The 20,461-nt window shown below is 40.3% G+C and overlaps 1 protein-coding gene across 5 annotated transcripts in view; it reads right to left on the bottom strand.

Moving 5' to 3' along the window:
• PLXNB2 (plexin B2) overlaps nt 1-20,461 on the bottom strand; it is a 248,393-nt gene that overhangs the window by 109,669 nt on the left and 118,263 nt on the right. For all 5 annotated transcript variants that reach the window (XM_057378720.1, XM_057378730.1, XM_057378741.1 and 2 more), the window contains one exon: nt 3,692-3,758. The gene's annotated coding sequence lies outside the window, so the exon portion shown is untranslated. The remainder of the gene's footprint in view (nt 1-3,691; nt 3,759-20,461) is intronic.

Below are 20,461 nucleotides of genomic sequence, written 5' to 3'. Positions count from 1 at the left end.
AGATACTGGAAGAGATGTCAGTAACCACATGCATGAAGACAGATGCAACCCATGTATAGTGCCCTTGAATGCCCCCAGGGTCTCACTGCGACAGCAGCAGAAATTCTGGGGGAACATTTTGCAACATCACGGTCTTGTCGACTGCCCAAATCATGCAGAAGATATGGAAAAATTTTTACCTGTTTTGGTGACTTGAGTCCTATAGATCTAAAGATGTGTCTTAGAGATGATTCTGGGGACTTAAGTCTGATTGATTGTCATATGTAGARTTCAAGTTCCTTATGGTAGTTCAAGACTACCTTCATGGTAATCTCTATAATGGGAGACTTTTTCCCCTGTTTTCCTGCCTCATTTAATGCACAGCATAGACATTACTAAATGAACTAGTAACTCYTCAATATTTATTTTTCTCCTTATTATCAAGTGTGCCTCTATGTTCCATGTTGTCCAAATGCTGCTGAGAATTATTTATAGCATGCACAATAGAGGAGCCAAGATCTTACAAATTACAATTTTTTGAGATGGACACTGGTTTTGAGAAAATATTTTATAATTCTAGAAGTCTAAAAACCATCTCTGTAGACCTGCCAGGAGGAACCTGCCTACCAGCCAGCAGAGCTTAGTGACAGCACATGACATGAGGAGTCCTCACCCTTCACAAGGGTGTTTGAGTCAGGCTATTTATGATGCCATTGCACACATTTTACATAATAAATACTGCTGAGAACAGTGAAAAAACACTCAGTGCTACATTAAGAACTTGTTCCTGGGATTGCAGATTACAAAATGCACAGTGAGAACCTAATTTAGGTATCTAATCAGGGCTGAGTGTTCTTCCCCTCATCCTGTGCACTCCCCTGCCTGTGCTCTACTTGATGGTGCCTGCTCCTGATTCCCTAAGGTACACACTCCCCTTCCTCCTCTCCTCCTTGCAGTCACTGCCTCAAGATTATTTTGATGTATCAACAGAATAATTCAACCCAACTGGCTCTTCATCATCTCCTCCAGTCTGTTTTATGTTTTTCCTAGCCTTTCCTTATTTTTTTAAGTGGAACAAGCCCATCATTCTTCCCATTTCTTCTTTTCATCAGGTAAAGAAACAGAGCAAGACAACATTCCACTGGATTCATCCAGCATCCCAGCTTGGTCTTTCATCTCTTTGAAAGGTCAGACCACAATTCATTAGATGAGAATGAGGAAAAACAAGTTTATTCCACTTTCTGGATTTATGGGTAACCAAAGCCCAAAATCTTAACAGCTACCCTACCAAACCATCATTGTGTATTCAAGCTTAAATTTCAAATATAATTTTCAATTTTGACTGAACAAATCATTTTTAATAAATGTCTCTAGATGTGCTACACATCAAAATGGATGATTACAAAAGGAGGTGCTGGACTTCACAGTTTCAGGGCTCTACTTCCTGTTTGTGAGAGGCTGCAGGTAAAGCCATTGCTCCTCTTGGCTCCCATTACATCCTCCAATCCCTCTCTTGAGCTCTGCTATCTTTGTACATAGGGATATTTCCACAGCCACTTTAGAGACACAAAACTAAAAGTGGACATGGAAAGGTCTTCACAAAACCTTGTTAATTTGATATTACTGCAAAAATCCCAGTCACTGTGAGGTCAATTAATTTTTGAAAATTATTGATGTTTAGAAGGATAAATCCCTAATTTTAATGTAGTGTAATTTAGCTGTAAGTGCCAGATCAAAGAGCGTTTACATTTAAGAGCTCAGTCTACATATACACAAAATTAAAATATCAGAAAAATAACATATATTGGAGGTCTCATTTATTTTTACATAAAGGACAAAATGCTAGYATTCATCTCTGAATGTGTTTATTCCTCTGAAAGTTTCAGGATCAGCTAATAATCACATCGCCAGTACTGTACTACTCAGCTTCCTTAAGTACAACTCCACTTCATGTCTTTTAGTTGTTTTCACAAACATTTCACATKAAATGACATTTTAACTGGGCAGGTATTTTTCATAGTTCATCCCACACTCAAATGGTCTAGCTCTCCTGCTAAACAGACACTTTAAACTACAAAGAAAAAATGCATAGTATTCTGCTTATTTCACAAAAAATGGGAACTAAATATAACCCTTCCTAAGTTTCCCAAGTTCCCCAGAAGAAACAGTTGAAGATTGAGTGGTGAGAAAAATGTGAACATAACTGACAAAAAGCTTTTACGTGTACAAACTTGTCACACACACATAGGATAGTTCAAGAAGTGTTACTGGCCTGGACAGGGTCAATTGAGAAATACTTTTAGGATCTTAAAACAATGAAAGTGACTGGTCCCACTAAATTGCTTCAAACTGTATTGTTGTGCTCAATACACATCAGAAGRTTTTAAGGACTTGATTTTATATCTTAAAAGCCTACATATGTTTCAAAGTGGGACAGATACTAGTAACGGAAATAGTCAATGCACAGCCTAACCTGTAAATCTTTTACTAAGGTACAATGTTGTCAAATCCGAGGATCTTCATTTCAAGCAACCCTGTATCAGCAGACACCTTTATATAAACCAAACAGTACTTTGCAATACTGTTCAATTTACTTTGCAATATGCAGTTCCTGCAGCTTTCAGTTCTATTGGTCAGACAGTAATTATTGAAGACAAGTTTAAAAAACCTGAAAGTCCAGAATTAAAAACTGTCCCAGCTTGTTAGACATTTAAGACATAACCACTGTCCTGTTTAACATCTAAGCCATTAATTCCGTACTTCATTCAGAATTTGGAAAGGCTTAGTTGACCRCTTCCAAACTCATCAGTCAGGCTCTGGGAAAAGGAAGGTGAGATCGTGGGAAAAATGTAATATGAAAAAACACTGGAATGAATCCGTGGTAGCTAGAAGTTCAGGACTATCACTGCCCTGCACATCAGAGCTACTCAAAGTCTCCTGGGGAATGACTTGCAGAGATACAGCTTTGCTTCATACACAAATTTATACATAGACACATATGTGCAGGCACACAGTTAGGGGGTTCACATTATCATGAAATACTGCTAAACAAAGCAATTACTTTCAGAAAAATAATGGGGTATTCACCAGCAAAATAACAGTTTCAAGAGGTTCTAGAAAATGAACCAAAGCTCTTACTGTCAGAGAACTATTGACTCCAGGTTTGAAAAAGTGACCTCAAGTGAGCAATGATGCACTTAGCCTGGAAMCTGCAGCTGCTGTATTTCACTCTGAATTGAATTGCCAATCCACAGTGCAATCTTTTTCTACTATAATGTTACATCTTTGGGGCAAGTATACAAAAAAATACCATATACTGCTACATTATTCCAAGTTAGACTAAATTCCTCTGGAAATGGAAAATATGTCTGCATTACTGAATTTAAGAATCCCTGTGGGTATTTATATGGGAGTAGTGTTTTCTTATCTTTTTAAGGGTGCTTAGTGACAACGTCATGTTGTCRTTTTTCTTTCAAATAGTTCTTAAGCATGCAAGTGACTAATAGCACTCGGCCCCACTAAAAGCATTTAGATACATACAAACCTAAGACCCACGTAATAGATATTCTATACCCCACACACATATGCACAGGGATCGAATCCTGCATTTTTACCATAATAAAAGTGGCTGCCAATTTACCATGATTTATACTATCACCAATGACAATGATTTGCAAATATAAATAATTGACACATGTTGTGAAATACTTACATTCACTTTTCCACTAAATCTTCTTCACTACAGTCAAGTTATTTTCCAGGACAGTTTAATCTTCTTACTAAATAAAAGAAGGCAACAATTAAAAATATATTCATATGCATTAAGCTATGTTAAATCACATTAAATTTATGAACTTTAAAATACTGATTTAAGATCATCTATAGTGTAATATAAACTTGTAATTTGTTTACATATAGTCACTTTTATTATATTTTAAACACAACTTTATCACACCATAACTTTTCATCCTGAAGCTAAATGGGGCAATGTTCTGTATTTCAATAGCTGCTCGGATAATAAATCAGATGGACATTTGCTCACAGATGTACAACTAATTACTGAAGAACTGAGAACTAAACTGATGTATTACCAGAAAGAGTGCCTAGCATTACAGATGGGCTATTGCATGAGTTGGTACTCCTTTAGCTAGAGCTTGAACACGTTCTTACCAGTGACATTACTTGGCACCTCCCCTGACCAAACATTTAAGAATGGAAAATAAACAGTGTCTGTCCCTTTAGGAAAGGATAAAATACCATCAGATACTTTTAAACATCACTGTATATGCCAAAAAGTGATAAAAAGGGTTATTTGTGTAGTGTAGATTGTTTGACATAAACGTGAGGATGACAACTATCCTCCAAAAAATATCCCAGGCAATAAACATAGTGAGTTTTGTATGCCTCGAGCTGCTCCTTAGAAAGAGTTATTTCTCAGTTGCCTTTAGCAAAGCATGAGATGCACAATCAAACAATTTGCAGCAGAAACCAACACAAGCACTGAAAGGCCACTGCATGGCAGTTCCCAGAGAAGAGAGACCCAAACACCTGGCAAAACCAACCACCTTGTCTCCAAAGCCATCTCACCTCAACTGAACGTGACTTTGAGACACACACAACACTGGCTTCTTAGGGAAGTAAGAGAAAAACATCAGCAGGATTTTTATTTTCCCTTCTCGTTTCTTGATGTTGCCCAGTCCTAAATCAAATTTATTTTGCTAATGTTCCATGGGATTTAATTTCCTGTGCTCATGCCCTACATCTAGTTGTTTTGGGAAGATGTTCTTTAAGACTATATACTTTCATCTCTTTGCAGGGAAAAGCTGTTTGAGGGAACAACACTCACTGGGTACAGGATGAAAACTCAGAAAAATTGTGAGATGAGGTATATGGGAGAAGAGCTGGATGCTATGTTTATACCACAATTGCATGATACAGCCTAACTGCAGAGTGTAGGATTGAASTACAGTTCCTCAGAATTGGACCTGAGGAAGAGGTTGTAGGAAGGAAACATAAGTAAAGCAGCCAACCCAAAAGACAAACAGGCAAAAAAAATTAGATTGTAGGATTGAGGTAAAGGGCAGATTTCTTCCTATGTCTTTCCAACAGCAGGAAAAATAGATCTGGTGCAACTTAAACGTGTAAAGGAAAAGAAAATTCAGAAGTTAAAGGAAATGCAAAGGAATGTGAACCATCATGATCCTGTCAACAACAGCCAAGAAGGAAGGAGGTGGAGGTAGTCAGCAAGGAAACAAGACCTGATCCTGCTGAGAAGTTTGCTTTTTATATCCATGTTGTCTCTTTCCTTATGAGCATTTTTGCAAGCATTGCTGAACAGTAATTTAGGCACGTCTTGCACAGTTGGTTCACCTCCCAACCTTGCAGACGCCAGAACAGAAGTGCATGGAAATTAGTATTTGGCTGAGCCTGGAAAAGCAATCAAATGCRGTCAACCCTGACTGTTATGTCCAGCCAGCTATACCCCCAATAATAAATGTATTCATAAAGGTACATCCCTTGCTAAAAGGAACAGAAATATGTTTATTGAGAAAACCGGTTCAGCCATAACCCAGGATCTGGCACAGAGTCATCAGGCCACTTCTGTGGCAGTTCTCACATGAGCACACCAGGCATTTCAGTCTGTAGCTGGTAATCGGCTGTGCCAGAGAAAGATGCTACCAAACTGTATTCAATTTTCTGTGTTATGAAATTGGAAGCCTTTCTCATAAGAGGCTTGGGACACAAGCCAGAAATCTCACTCACTGTCTCCCTGTGTATTCAGACTGAGTCATCAGATTTTCCAGGTTTCTCCACTCAAATGGMACACTGCTTTGGATGGACACAGGTGGTACCATCTGCCATAAAGCTTCTTGGGTTTGTTTGGTTTTGTTTCTTCCTTCTACCTCCTGCTCATAGCACAACAGCTCTTTTTCAGTATCTTACACTGGATCTGGTCTTGAATGATATGGGTTTGGCCAGCTGGCCAGTCAAAATGGACTATTTGAACTAAAGGAACTTCAATACATACTGTTATCACAGGTCTTCTAACAGCTGGAGTTGCAGACTGAACCTAAAAGTACTTGGACAGCGCAGGGAAATTGTACTTTAAAGCCGACAGAAACCATGAGCGAGTGGTGCTCACATAAACTAACTTCAGTTTAACAGGGCTAAAATTCATGTTTGTTCTCTCTCCACTGGCTTGGCAGAGACAGTCCTGCCATGGATCGCCTTCTGGATTAGGAATCAATCTTCCCTGAACTGCTTTTCAGAGAGGACTCCCTCTCCCCTCCACAACCCACAGAGGACAGCAAGAGATAAGACTACTTTCATCTCTTACCCTGTCTCAGTCTGAACTGGTTTAACTGCTCCAACCTTCCACATAACACAATTTCTGCCTTTAAAATAAAAATGCACCTTTAAGGGGAAAGGATGAAGACCACCTTGTATGGGCAATGCAGTTAAAACTGTCAGGAGGGTGAATGAACCAGCAGAAACAGGACAAGTATGAACAACTGCCCCATCCAGCAAGTGCCCTCTCCCTCGTGASGTAACCGCACCTCTGTCTCAGTCAAGTCTCGGATCCCATAATTTCAAATAGATGATAAACTCAGGCTGATTGGTTATGTTCAAGTGCAAAATTTTGCAAGTAGACAACATGCTGCCCTGGCACTGCAACTGCCAGGGAGATAATGGCTTCTGAAAGCACTGAAGAACAAAGTGTGACACTCGTTCTGCAGTGCCTAAAGCTGACGCTGCTGTAAGTAAGAGTAAGAACATATTGAGTTCTTTTTTTCTTTTTTTGTTGCTTTTTTTTTTTTTATGTTTGCTTCTAGACCTAAAAACAGATCATAAACCACTTTTCTTTGAGAAAGGCTTTTGTTTGTTTGTTAAAAAGGGCAGGCATTGGGTCAAGGATAGCAAGTTGTGCTATCCGGTTCCCAGACACAAACCTTATTCCCCTGAGCCCTCAGCTATATGTAACATATGGAGCAGATACTTTTCATAGAGACTTTTACGTGCCTGTGGAACTTTTATCCGGCTGCTGAGCTAACAAGCACAGTGCCCTTGATAGGATGGAGCACATAGGATAAAACTACATACTGCTCTTTTGAGCTTAATTTTGAGAAAGGATCTTCACTTTCAGTGTTGGGAAGGTGACATTACAACACTGAGACTATATCCATATGGAAAGAGGATATAGAATTTACTATTAAAAACTTTAGGTTGATATCAAAAGCCAACCTAATCCTCTAAACATTGTAGTGTATTTACATCTCTAATTAACTCAGTATCACGCTACTACACTACAATATCTGGCCAAGGCATTGTCTTCCCTCACTTTTGGTTCTCTAGCTTACAAGACTCTTGGTCATCTCCATTCTGCTCTCTCCACCCTTTTGACCACCAACACTAGATTCCACTTCTAGCACAAGAGCTCCTGAGATTTATTACTGACTTCCTTTCTCCTCTGCTTGGCTTACTGCTATTCTCTCGTTTGGCTCTAGACAGCACTTTTCCAGAATGTGAGCACACAGACTTTTTTTTTCTGAAGCYTTCTCCTTTACTTTGAGAGCAAACAGAGTCAAGGCCAGCAACTGTGACACACTACCTCAATGAAAGGGACTTATTTGTGCAACCTGATCTCCCAGCAATGCAAGATGCTCCCCACATCGTGAGCATCACCTAGTGCAGGGGACAGGAGACAGACCACCCTTACACAGCAGAACAATGTTCACTCTTGGTTTTACAGGAATTCAACATAATACTGCCATTGTCAATTTTTTCAGTTACCCAGTGGCCTGGTTTCATCCAGGACAGAGTTAATTTTTTTGCAGTAGCTGTGAGAGGGCAGAGCTTGGAGCTGTGTGGGTATGTCTAGGTTGTTATTCTATACCATCCACATCATCTCTGGGGGGTGGGGGTGTGAGAATAAGGGATTCTTGCTTCTGGAAAGAAAAGTGTGGCTTTGGGCTGCACAAAAGCATGGTCCACTGTTCATTGTCTCAGGGTTGCACCACATCAGGCTGGTCAGTGAGCATTTATTTGCATGTAAATCACCCTCTCTCTGTATACTTTTGTTATTAATATTGTTGCTCTAACTGTTTGGTTTTTCATCTCATTGCTGTTTCCAGTAAATAGTCTCTTATCTCAACCTGTAATTTTCCCCTGATGTGTCTCCCATTSCCAAYTCCATCCCTGGAGTGGGAAGGTGAAAGAAGGCAGGGGCAAGAAGTGAATGGTTTGGTTTRGGAGGAGTCTTGGAGGAATGGAAGGGGCATTTATCTAATGGGGGAGTGCCTTTTCCATAACTAAATCATGACACCCAAAATTCAAAATTAACCGAAGCTCACAAGTTCAGTTCTCCTTTCACTTTTCTACTCCTTCAAAATCCTAAAATAGTATTACTGTTTCCCTCTGTTCTCAATTCTCATATAGTCCTCTTTTGGCCTCTGTGGGCTGGGGAAGAGAAGAGGCATAGAAACATAGTGGAAAATGAAGCAGACTGCAATCTATGTTTGTGCTGACCCTAATAACCAGTATAAACACAGACCAGTCACACTAGTTTGTATTCACCAGCAGTTTTCAAAGTACTGAAGTAGCTCAATCATTTCAAAATGCCAGTAAGGATTTCACTGACAAGAATTATTAGGAATCCTATGTTATTCTGGTGTTATGCAGACTTAGAGGTAGCTCTGTGCTTGCCATGAAATATTCTGCAACTGCTGCTTTGGTTTAAAACAACCCCAGCAACACCAATCAGACCCTCTTCACAACACAGCTGTCAGCCACTAACTGAAGAACACTRAAATTCACCAAAATTGTTCTGCAACCATTACTGTTCAATCAAGGTAAATGGTGTGACATCCAAGGACACTGCTTCAGAGCCTCACACCTCAGAAAGAAAATCAGTATCTGTTATATTACATTCTACCTTTCATCTTCATGTTGTTGAAGGCATTCCACAGGCAGTTTTACTTCTGACAGCACTGATTTGCAATCAATCTACTCTGGTCTGGATTTGAAATAGGATACTACATGARATTGGATCCTGGTAGCCTCAAACATGCCCAGGCTTGCACAGGAGGTTAAACAAAAAGAGAAAGAAGGGTTTTTTTTAAACACAGGGTGCCAGTAAAACTGATTTTAAAGTGCCCCTTTATTTCTCTCAACTGGAAATAATTTATTACCCCTATAAAGTCTTTTATACCAAGTTCTTGAAATTCTTTATTTATACAATGCCATTGGTGCACACCTCATCTTAGAAACATGCATTTTAACAGCCAGCCAAAGGGATACAAACCACCAGAGTAAATAAGACTTCTTTAAAATTGGCTTCACTACTTTTTCCCATCCATCTGCTAAGCTAGGGACCAGTCCTGCATTCTCTTCATCGTGTAGCCTGTACTCACACAAGAATTTGAAGGTTTACTCCCTGAATTACAGAATGCAGCTTGCCTTACTGGAAAAAGGAGAAGGCATGACAGTGAGTGTGTGAAAAAGGAGAAGAAAAAAAATGCAGAGTGTAGGAAGGTAAAAAGGAGCACAGATTGTTGAATGGGGAATGTGGCATGGATAAGCAAGAATAAGAGATGTAAGGAGAGAGGAGCAAATGATGGCATGGAAAACATGAGGAAAGGCATAAAAGAATGAAAAGTTCATCCTGAGTCCCATAGGGCTTTAAATACATTTGTATGACATTGAACAGAGAAGAAASTACAGGAGGAAGTGGAGAGATGAGAATTTAATTTTTAATGTTGTTTAAAAAGTAAAAATCACCCAAAGTTTACTTCCTACTCCTTTGTCATCCTGCACTCAGATGTCCATTCCTCTGAAGCAGGGTGTGAGAGGAAATGAGGACTAATGGAYTGGTGAGCCAGGCAAACCTCACCTGAGATGAGCTGGATGGACCAGAGAAGCTTCCAGTGTCTCCTTTGATAGTGACTGATTTTTCCCATGATAGACGATTGCCCTGCAAATTTTATTCTTTGGCTTGTTTCTAAAAGTGCAAAAAGGAGCCACTACAAAGCCTGGTTGGAARTTTGACTGAAATGTAGTCTTTCCCACTGAGAAATGTATAAAAATCACAACCTTCTCATTAATACAACAGTGGCCTGGCTRTGCCTCTTGCTGGACAGATCAGAAAGCATCACAGAAATCCAATGTTATAACACCAGGAATATCTCATTTGTCCATCAAATCCAATGAACAAGGCAAATCTCTCCCTAATTACAAGCAATATAAGAACACTTCCCTCCTTCAAATCAGGCAGAAAGGCTCTTCTCATCTTCAGTGCTTCTCAGAGAATCAGTCTGATTTCCTCCACGCTCTCCCTTGCTTTCTCTGTGACCTGTCTTCCTAATCTGGAATCCTTCAAGCTGGGAACCAGACCCCCTGCCTTGATTCCCATCATCTGCACTGATTTATGTTAGCAGGCCAGGCCAGCTGGCCGCCTGCACACCCAAAGAGCCCATACACCCTGATACTGTGCACTTGAGAAAAAAAGAAATCAAAAAACCAAAAAAAAATAGCCCCCCAACAAACCCCAAGTCCCCCCAAACCCAGAAAAGCACTACAGTCTAGCTTGGCTTTGCCTGCCAGGTTAAAACTCGCTCCCTCCTTGCCAGCATAACCTACCTGCTGCTGCTGGGCACAGACACTTTCCCGGGTGTAGCTGCTCTTSTGCAAATATTTCAAAGGGATTTATTTCGAGGCTAGGGAAGGGTACAGGCTACTGTTTCTACTTCCCTAGGAAAGATACATATGTTGATACTTTTTTTAAAAAAGAAGCCATTCCAAACAGCGATAGGAGCTGGCTCGGGCTGATMCTGCCCTATCTTGCAGAGCAAGTCACAGCGGGTTCTGTAATCGCCGCTCTGCAAACACTGATTTCCCCCCACCCCTGCATGGGACCTTAACTTGCCCGGTGCTCCCGAGCAGAGGACACGAGCATCTGAATGCATTGACAGGGAATAGCTGGCTAAAACCCCAGCTGATCCTATGGTTCAACCAACTTCAGTTCTTCTCTTACTAACAACCTGCTTATTTTATTTTCCTTTGGGTTGTTTGTTTTTTGGTATGGGGTTTTAAAATTTTGTTGTTGTTGTTGTTGTTTGGGTGGTTTTTTAAAGTGTGCTTGTTTGCTTTGTATTTGTTGGTTTGTTTTTCCTGTGAAACTTCTTTCTTTCATGCTTAYATGGGGTGTGAGCTACGGGAAAAGTGCTTGTTCAGTTGAGGCACTTTTTTTCTGCCAGCAGAGGAAACCGCGTTTGGATGCACACGAAGGGAAAGGCAATATTTATAAAGGAAGTTCCCACACTTCCTCTTCAAACAAATCACTTCTGGCTGGTTTTGCAATTACAGCTCTAGCGTAAAAAGGGGGTGAGGCAATAAAAAAAAAAAAAAAAAAAAAAAAAAAAAAAAAAAAAAAAAAAAAAAAAGGGAAAAAAAAAAAAAAAAAAAAAAAAAAAAAAATTGGGTATATTATTTCCTTTTAAAGTCACTTGTTTCTGAAAAGAAAACTTCCAGAGAGGAAGGAGTTAAGCACTCAGGACAAACTGTCAATTTTTCAGTAACTAATTTACTCTTCCTGTAGGCCTGGAGGAAATCCACAGCTGCCACAAGTATTCCTTGCTTGTTTCAATACTACTCCTTGTGGAATGGATTTTAATGGCCAAGCAAAGCAATCCAAACCGCAGATGTAATTAAAGCCACCGAAACTGGCTCCACAAAAAGCTGGGAAGTGACCCAAGCTCTACGTTGGGGCAGTCGCTGTGGCACAGGCTGGCAGGGTGGCAGTGACACCAGGACACCTCGGACCATCCTTGTGCTCATCCCCATCCTCGACACAGCAAACKGCGCTGCTGCCGACAGGACGGATCCCGCTCGCTGCGAGGGCAGCAGGGTTTGTTACAGATGATGTGCAGCAGGAGATGGACAGCGAGCCAGGGCCTTCCTGCAGCCAGGACTGGCAGCTGCTTGTGCTGCCAACTCGTGAGCACCAGCGCACGGCCTCTGCAGGGTGGTGCTGCGTCCATCTGGAAGCATTTGCTCTCACTCAGTTTTCATCCCATGCCCTGCTCCCTGAGCTGTAAAACTTGGCCACCCCAAAACCACTTGTTTGTAGAGCTACAGTGTTAAARACCTCTCTCAGCCATGGGAAAACTGCATTTGACAAGCTAATTTCCCTCCACACAGCGTGGCCAAAGTCTACAACACTAACATAAGAAGTAAAGATTTTCCTGACAATTCGAAATAAATCAGCTTCCTATTTGAACTGACATACCTTAATTTCTTCTGCAGTGAGTCAAACTTCTGTCTACCTGAAAGGTTGGTAGTTTCCTGGTTTTGAAAACTGTGTTAGATCCATACCAGCAAAGGAAGAATAAAGTTTTCCCGAAACTCTTATCCAAAGCGTGGGAGGATGGAAAATAAGATCAGCATACCTTGCTGAAAATAGTTCTTGAGATAAAAGACAAGATTGCTCTGGCACTAACATCTCCCTCCTCCTTCCCTCCCCTCCGCAGTCACAGTGAGGTGCAAATGCCTTAGGAAACTCCCTGTCCCTACTACGCACTTTTTTCATGTTTAATCTTAGATTAGAACACAATTGGACTTGGACTTGATTAACCTTTCATGCAAAAAAATTCCCACACCTTTGAGTTACTAATTTCATTTGATAACAGCTGCAGAAAACTAGCTCCATATTTTTGAAGTTAAATCACTGCCAAATCCTGTTTTCCAGTGCCAGCTGCTGAGAATAAGGCTAAAAAACTTTCCAAAACAATTCTATTTAAATTATTAATTAAAACCACTTGGAATATTATGATTAAAATCAATTAGTTTATGCAAAGATATCTACAAACATGAAACATAGTAACAATGAAGGAGATTCCTTAGTTGATGAATAATTAACACAGCTTTTCATTTGTTTTACCCTATATGCCAAGCACAGAAGGGAAGTCATTAAAGCAAGTGGATCACAGAGGTAACAACAGAGATCATTGAACATTTATAGTCACTAAACTGTTTACATGAAAAGTTTGCAGGACCAAAGATACCCCTGTATTATCAGGTTCAGAACAAACTAAAATACACTTTTGACCATCTGGATGAAACAAAAAAGGAAAGAGAAGCAGAGATGCTTGCTCAGYTTGTTTGTTGTAGGTAAGCAGCAAGATCTGCCATCAGCTGTAAGAGGTTGGGTCCTGTGAAATCTCTGTCTTCAGACCTGCAAGTAAGATCCATGAAAGTGGCTCATCTCACTGCCMTCCCATTTCTGGAAGCAAAACATTATAGTTTGTCCAATTACATCCACCTTTTTATGATGAAGGCATGTGGTTGTATATCCACACCATATTGTTTCCTCTCAGGCACCAAAAGAAGCATTTTTCTAGCTTGACATTCCCCAGGTTCCTTGGCAAAGCTCTTCTTTAAAAAACTGGGTTTTGGTAAACAGTGTGCAGATTTCCTGGGRATTACCAGAACTACATTCCTCCTGTTAAAATGTGCTCCAGTGACATGAGATGATGTCARCGGAAGAACAGCATAAATCATTAATTGCTGCAAAATGAAAAGCTTAGCATGTGCTAATTTATAACATTCCTTAACTCAGTTATTTGTTTTGGAGTGGGTAGGAATCAGCAAGCAGTCACCATTATGCCACTGGTGTGACACCACTTTGCTTTCATCCTACTTTACCATATATCTCCAGATAAACCTTTACACCATTTCAAAGAAAAAGTTGGATTTGTATATGTTTGTTTTTATTTTGAAAATTACTCAGAGTATATCTCCAGAGAAATGTCAGAGATTAAAAAAGTATCTGTGGTGGGAGAACATTCATTGCCATTTAAATGTTGAGTTACAGCAGAGTGCTAAGAAATGACGTAGGTGTTTGATCAAAGAGCTTCCTGCATGCTCGGTTACCCGCTCCTCTGTGCGAGCCAACAATGGGGATATTTTCACACTGTGCAAACACTGACTTGGCAACACATTTCTGCACCAAATAGGAGGCTCACCTGCCTCCGTCAATACAAAGCATACCTTCTCCTTCCTCATTTTGTTACTCTTTTTTTGGTGCTTTTCCCCATAGCCTCTTCTATATCCTATCAGCTGAAAACATTGCCTTGAACTTCCTACCTCCTGATATTAGTGGACTCAAAAAACTAGACAAAACAAGCTGTCCCATTTCTGCATTATCTGTGCACTGTTTGCAGAATCTAAAACTCAGACAGAATGAGAAATGATGTGGCTTCCTTCACGATAAAYGATGCAACTTGCTCCAAACAAAGCTTACCCAATTGTGTCATGCAAAGCCTGCCTTTCCTTGCCTGGGACTGTCTTGTACATGGAAAAAAAATGCCATCAGACGAATTTTCACCTGCCTCTTAGGATACTGGAAATGAAAGCTTTTCCATTCTGTGAATGACCTGCTTTCCTTGCAGCACCTCTCCTTGCTGGGTCAATACTTTTACACTCCTCCTAATTCCATGCCTGCAAAGCAATGTGCACTGCCACGAACCCGTTAGCACATACTTTTCATATCTTTCAAACAGATGGTAGTTTGGGGATGAATTACACTTGGTTTCACAGTCAGCCCAATCCCAGGCACAGTGTTATCACCACGGACAAAAGAGCCCACAGATCTGCTTCATTTGGCCATGAAGGTTTGCTCCACCTTTGCACTGATAGAGTACTTAATGGGCAAGCTGTGGCTTAAATATTCCCCAGCCCAGGCTGACTTTTCAAGAAGCAGCACTAGCTYACTCTACCTATAGGGAAAAATGATCTTTTGGCTGAGAAATGTCCTCTATTCTGCTGCATCTGGGCCCCTGTGRCTGCAGAGCTGCATGGAGGGTGTGTGAACATAAGGTGATGTCAGAAAGGCAATGCCAGGGTCTTACTGACCCTAATGAAACCTATTGCTTTTGTACGCTATACCAAGAAACTGTTGACATATTATGGTCTGGAACATGCCTGCATTATGCCTATGGCCATAAAATGGCCAGTTTTGATTTGTAGGTTTTGGCAATAGCCAAGTAATTAAAAACAAGTAGTTTTGCCTCTACTTACAGAGTATTATAGTGAAATGAAATCCTGGGTAAATGTGATGATTTTCCCCTCTCTGCAGAGAAGTTACAGCTTTTCTCTGTATCTGTTCTCTGTAGAAATAGTGAGCTAAGAAGCCACTCACACCTAGAGCATGCAGCACCCCAGTGCAAAGCCATCTCTAACTGGAATGCCTATCTGCCCATCTCACCCAACAAAAGGAAGCATTAATCCACATTAAGTCATTTAAGCAGAAGGTCAGGTACCTAACAGGCTGTCAAGTTCAGGCTGTCTATTCCTCTGTCTTCCTGGCTTCCCAAGTTCCCAGGCCTTGACTGAGGGGTATCAGGAGAAATACACTAAGGATGCTGTTTGTCCTGTATTACCRGCATATTTCAATAGAATGTAAATATACATTCAGTAGTCTGCATTGTTCTTTTTGGTCCAAACTTTACCATGACTGCTGTAGTTTTAGGATACCTCACAGCAAGGATAACTGCGTGTAAACACTGTGTGGCACAGAGTAGTACTAAACACACAGAATATATATATATATATATATATTACTATATATTACTATATATTACGAAATATAATACATATACTAATATGTTTTGTAGTAGTAAAGGCAGAGAGCATGGCTGCACACAATTCCCAGGTCTTCTTCAGTGCCATGACTTATGGAGTGAGTTTGAAGACTACAGTCTGGAATGCAGAGACATTGCTACAGCTCCCAGAAATTTCCAGGAGGTGCACAAAGAGGAGGGAGCCCCTTCCAGATTCTTTGGGACACAGCCCACTCCGCATACTTGCTTTTGAACAGCCTCGTAAAACCAAAACATTTTTTTCCAAACAGATCACAGGTCACGTAAGCTTCCCAAGGGATATATTGGTTACAGATGTTTTCTTGTAATAAAATATTCCACTCGACTGCAGTATTTCTAACTGATAATGCTAAAACTAAATTACCCTTGTCTAATGGTTATGTCCGCAATGTACTCCTTTTTACCATGGTAAACACTGGCTCATTTGTTACCATTTAGCCAACATAAAATTTACTTTTTTTTTTAATATGAGCATGCCACAAAGATAATGTATTTCAAGTTTGCAAGAACTACTTGAACTTTTCAATAATATATACTTCAAATTCACTTTTTTTGCATGTTTCTGGAATAAATTATACCTCTAAGTTTGAGCATTATCATATAAATTTGCATTTAAAAGTTATCTCATTCTTTAAACATGAGTGATTTTAATAATTTTCCAAGATTTAACTCTTGAACTTGGATTATTTAAGAAAAATCACTCGATTGTCGGAATGGTATGAGACTAATAATGAAACATTCAATTTGATGTCCTCCTGGCAGAGTTATTAGGAAAGGTCATTGTGATGGTAGCTCTAAAATGATTGAGTAGTTAAAAACTTACAAAAAAAGGGAAAAGGGTAGAAGGAGRTAATTGTCTCTATTCAAAATATGCTTACAGTATAGCACTGACAAGGATGGCTATAAAAAAGGAAGGAAAAAAATTTGAAAAGGAAACTTAAGTAGCCTTTGACCCTAACAAGGAGCCTCCCTCGAGGTAGGGAAGCTCATGTAATTGTGTGGGACTACAACTCTATGAAAACTGCCACCTTGGCATTTTAATGTAAAAGATTCGATCATTGGGCTTGAGATATCCATTCRTCATTGCTCTCCTCTTTGGATCACCCAGACACTCATGCCTGGGTTCAAAYACAGGCATTAGGAGCAATGGAACAAAATGACTCTTGATACCCTGTAGCTGTTTCTATGTTGCCACTTCACAGACAAGKCAACCCAACCTAATTATGCTTTGGTAAGAATGGAAACATAGCAGGGGCAGCGTATCCTCTGAGGAAGGAGACAGAAGGCACTCCAGCATTACTGGTGCTATATCAAAAGCAGAACCTGTCTATTTTTAAGAAAATGTGGGAGCCAGCAAAAATTGSAAGTTGTCTAGACTAGATTAAAGAAAAAGAATTCTTCTTCAAACTCCACAATGCCATGATCCAGGTGTGCACTGCTTTAATGCTAATGCTCTGTGTTTGCTAAAATATTGTCTCCTTTCTGAGCTAACTATATTCACCARCTTTGATAAGCCATTTTTGCAGTCATTCCATTCAAATGTATGCTTGTGCCTGGTAAAGTAAGACATCACTTTGCATTGCTGAAATGGTCAGAAGCATGCTTTAAGGAAAGTGCTATAGGAGGAAAACATGGGAGCATTTCCCTCCACTCCTCCATCCCAACAGAAAGGATAATTTAATCTGCTGCAAATCAGTTGAGGAAAAAATCAATTCAGATAGACAGAGATGCCTTCTAAACACAACATGGTTGAACCTGACCTGAATACAGTGTTTGGAAGAGGAGGACTTTGCTTTGGTTCCAAGCAACAGGCCAGGAAAACTTTACTCAGCTGACATTTTTACCACAGTCCTGCTTATCTGCCTATCACTCTATTCTCATCATCATCTTTGATTAACTGTGTATTTATTCTGAGGCTGATGCAGTAATTAAAATTGCTCCCATGTACAGGAGGCAACAATGGTTCTCTGATGGCTCTGGCATTCGGGAGGGAGGTTACACAGCACATGAAATGCAAAGCAACAGCCCTGTTCTCATGGCTCAAGATAAAATCCAGGATAGGAACAAAGCAGTGCTTTGTGACAAGTCATTTGCTTTCTGGAAAAAAGTACAATCCAGTTTTTCTAAGCAGATGCTCTCACATAGAAAACAGAAGCCTGATCTGATGATATTTGAATTTTTTAACTGATTTAACAGTTTTTAGGGTGGTATGACTAAACAGCAGTAAGAGCAGTGATTTTTGTGCAGCAGTGACTTGAAAACACATGAGTCTTGGAAACTCAAATGCTCCTCTCCTCTCCCCTTAAAGAGCTTTTAGCATGGTAATCTGGCCTAATGGGAAAAGGACTAGATTTCTAGAACCAAAATCACCTGGCTGCAGAAGCGGACCTGATCTGCTAGCACTGCCCCTGGGAGCTGCGTTCTGGTTGAGTAGCAGAACACTGCCCATCGAGCTCTGGCTAGCACAGTACCTTCCACGACCTTCCCTTTTCCCTTGTTATTTTTCCTGGTTGCCACAAAAAAAACCCTCAGCTAGCTGACATTACTCCCTGTGCAGAAAATCCCTATTTATTTTAGTGCATGAATAATGTGAGTAGCAGCAGAGAGCACAAATAGAACAACCTAGAAGCTCATCTACAGGAGGGGATGTAGGCAAAACAAAACTCTTGAGAGGTTCTGCAACTCCTGACTCACACATAAACATACAGCTTGCAGGGTGAAATGTTACTATTTTTTTGGCATGTTTTTTGGTTTCTTTTTCTTGCCCTCGTTGTTAAGGACAGCACCCGGAATGCACAGCTAAGGAAGCTGTCCAACAGTGCCATTTGTCTGTGGCTCATCTTCCTTCCTTCCTAAGCCCCTTTACCTGTGCAGTCAATACCATATCCAAAACCACCCACTGGCTTCCCTGACTGTTTTAGTTTTCAAATAAATGCCCAATTAACTCACCCCTTACTTTAAACCATTGTACAAGGCAAAATGCACCAATTAAAAATGGAATGTCTATTAATTTAAGCCCAAAGATTCTGTTAAGGCAAGTTTCACAAATCCTAAAAATAGAAATGCATTCATAATTTTCTCCTCACTTTAATTAGGCTTTTTTTTTTTTTCCCTGGCTTGAATTTAAATATCCCTCTGCAGTATCTTCAACTGCATTGCAGTAGTAGGAACCCCACACACAACACAAGAGCCACAAGATGAAAGATGACTTGCCTTTTCCATTCTTTCTCTGAAAGAGGAGTGTGAAATGGAGGTATACATCCCACAACACAGAAATTTTGCAGTTAAATAGAAGAACCCTTAGAAAATGGGACCCCCAAAACCAAATGAAACTTGTGGTTGATTTGTATTAGACAGATCTTGGTTCTTCTCTAATCTATGGTCTTAAGTGATGTGGAAGAAAACAGCAGTGTGGCGGTGAAGGTGATGTAAGTAATGGCATAGCAGCCAGACTAAGGGCAAGTCAGCTCAAAGTGAGCTGAAAAATATGCTCTGTGTAGCTCTGAATGACATTACTTATAGCAGTCACAGAATGCAAGGTCACGCTTCTTCAAGTACAGGTTAAACTYGTGAGGTGGTGAACTAATCTGGAAAGCAGTGATTTGAAGGATGACTTCAGGGCTGTGGTGAGCCACAGCTAAAACCCTGGCAGGGATGTAGTGGCTAAAATGATGAATGAGATCTTTCAATACCTGAGCTAGGGGAAAACAAAGAAGAAAACATCACTGTAGCACTTCAGAGGASCATTACTAGGAACAGACAGAATTAAGGCTGCCCAGGTCAACTGGGCAGTAAGCAAAACCATGCTAAGCAGCAGCCATGGACCAGCTGCCTGCTTTGGCTGTGCTGGAGCCGAGCTTCCTCCTGTTCCTGCTGGCAAAAGAGGCAATGGGAGGAAAGGCTGAATCAGCTCCTTCCAGTCCTGGCCACAGTCTCTAACTYCCTTCCCTCTTCCACAGTTAGATTAACGAGCCCAGATCCTCAGAGCGAACTCATTCTACCCTCACACCTGGAGCAGCAAAAATTCAGTTTCTGTTACACTGCTCAGATGCCTAGGACTGGTTCTGTCACTTCATACAGCATTGCTGAAATGATTACAAGAATAGATGGCCATGTCTGGCATCCACACTGCACAAAACATGTTGACAAATTGGAAAGGATTCAGGGTGGAGCTGAAAGAAGGATTCAGAGTYGGGAAAAGATGTCCTAAAGCAAGAGCCAGAAGTAATTCAGACTATTGATTTTCACAAAGAGAAAGTTCATGATGGCTTGATCACAGTTCATAAATACTTACATTAGTAAGAGACATTTAATAAAGGGCATAACAAGACACAGTTAAAAAATGGAACTTTGAGATAAAATTCAGGCTAAAAATGAGAGGGAAGTGTTAGAAATGAATGCAATTAAGTCACTGGAACCTTTCACATTTGCATGCAGTAAATTTGCCATCGCCTAAAGTCATACAAAAAAAAAAGTGACTGGGTGACTTTTTAAATTGGTATTATCTAGCTCAGGCAGAACTTTCAGGCTACATGGTGAATTTGTACAAGCACATAATACTATAGCTGACCAAACCAGAGGAACATCATGTTATAAAACCCACAAGCACTTATTTATTTCTTGAGTGGGTCTAAAAAATCCAGTTCTTTTCTTTACCTGCTTTAAATGGATGCACCAGTTTTGCTGAACCCAATGTGAACTTTTAACTTGAGCATTCTACTGTAGATGTGATTCACAGCCAGTTTCTTTCTCTTCAGGCACAACAAAGAAACAACTCAAATACCCAAGACTGTGTACAAAAGAATGCAGTGAATTTGAAGACAAGATGC

Source organism: Malurus melanocephalus, unplaced genomic scaffold (assembly GCF_030028575.1).
Source record: "Malurus melanocephalus ecotype Western Australia unplaced genomic scaffold, MMel_1.1 scaffold_11, whole genome shotgun sequence".
Classification (NCBI taxonomy): Eukaryota; Metazoa; Chordata; class Aves; order Passeriformes; family Maluridae; genus Malurus; species Malurus melanocephalus.
This window is presented reverse-complemented; position numbering and strand designations above follow the sequence as displayed.